The sequence below is a fragment of the Leiobunum rupestre genome, chromosome 10 (assembly GCF_980474605.1).
Source record: "Leiobunum rupestre chromosome 10, qqLeiRupe1.1.hap1, whole genome shotgun sequence".
Classification (NCBI taxonomy): domain Eukaryota; kingdom Metazoa; phylum Arthropoda; class Arachnida; order Opiliones; family Sclerosomatidae; genus Leiobunum; species Leiobunum rupestre.
Genome location: NC_143393.1, coordinates 12,863,793 through 12,865,278, shown reverse-complemented (window position 1 = coordinate 12,865,278; position 1,486 = coordinate 12,863,793). Strand labels below are relative to the sequence as shown.

At 31.9% G+C, this 1,486-nt stretch overlaps 1 long non-coding RNA gene across 1 annotated transcript; it reads right to left on the bottom strand.

Annotated features, from left to right (window-relative positions):
* Positions 1 to 516: 516 nt before the first annotated feature.
* Positions 517 to 1,139, bottom strand: LOC149923742 (uncharacterized). Its single transcript, XR_016477117.1, has 3 exons — positions 1,097 to 1,139; positions 973 to 1,026; positions 517 to 819 (listed from the first exon to the last, which is right to left on the bottom strand). It is a non-coding gene; the product is annotated as an uncharacterized LOC149923742 (long non-coding RNA).
* Between the last annotated feature and the right edge of the window lie 347 nt (positions 1,140 to 1,486).

The window sequence follows — 1,486 nt, the reverse complement described above, 5'->3', positions numbered from 1 at the left end:
TGCAGTCGGCCGACTGTTTATAGTGTGCTTTTTGCCAACCGCCGAAAGTGTGGCCTACCGACATCCTTATGTCTAGTTAATTACCTAAAAATAGTCCTATTAACCGACACCTTTTTGTTGGCCTATTCAGAGTCGGTCATTATAACTCCCCCCCCCCCTCTTCTCCAATACCAATTCAAGAATGATACAGAATTTTTATACTAAAAAGTTGTTTATTTTTGTAATAAAATGTTTTGACAAAAATTTAATTATACTCTATTTGAAGTATTTATTTATCTGAAACTTCAGGTAGTGAAGTCTGGAAACAGTTAACAAACATTTCTGCAATTTTCCAAAGTTGACAGTTTTTTTCCAGACTACCTGGTTTAAGCCCTAAAATAGGGTAAGCTGAGAAGAAATAATTCACTTTGATTTATTTTAAATTGTAGAAATATATACCTTTGGTAAATTATTGATATATCTAAGTCAATATTTTTGGGTGACAAATCGAATATAAATTATAACTTGTTTCCCATTTTTATACTCATTTTTACAATTAACTAAAACATTATCACAATTACACAAGGTATGATTGTGTTTACAACTTGTTATAAAAATATGTTGAAAGATTATTTCTGATTAATTTATCAGATATACATTGAAAAAATCTTAAGGTTTTTTGAACAGTATGACTAGTGAGTATCAAACAAATATATTAAACAGTTTTTTTAAAGTCTCTCCGCTCTTCATCCGTCTCGGTCCATTTTGTCTATCACTGTCATGGAACTGGCAAGGGCCAGCTTGACACTCATTAGCATTCGTTCCAACCGCAATATTATCCTGCAAAGCATTATTGATAAACTCATTTGTTATTCTTCTTTTTTGTCTAGAGAAAATGTCATCTATAGCCTTGTAAGCCTTTCGCTTTCCCGCCATAACTAAGCCTTAGCTAACGTAGAACTACTTAAATTTTATAATTTTAATAAAAATTACCCTTCTTTTTCTTCCTTTCAAGTTTCCTTCCGGCTAGGTAGCGGTTTATGACAACTAAAATCACGGAAACTTTAAGAATTCTACTTTATATACGACAAACCACAATAAATTATCAAACACTAACCAAAATGAATCCCATCCGCCGATCCGAACATGCACTTCTGTTTAAATTCTCTCTGGCGTCACTGTAGGTGGCATGGTTGTCGCAATTTTTTTTAAATTTAAACGGTTTAAATAAAAAGAAATTATTATTATTATCATAAATACTTTACACATTTTTTAAGTTTCATATGAAGTTAAATGCATTTAAGACTATCGTTCAAAATATTTTATTTAGATGACTCTGCATGATTTCCGGGAAAATTTAAATGGGTATTTTTGCCGGCTAAAAAATGGATAGTCGAATCACTAGTATATTGGAAGTTGTACTATATAAAAAAACGGACGTCATAAACTACGTAACCGACTCAAGGCCGACTGCATTTCTTGAACAATTTGAAACAGTCGGTTTTGC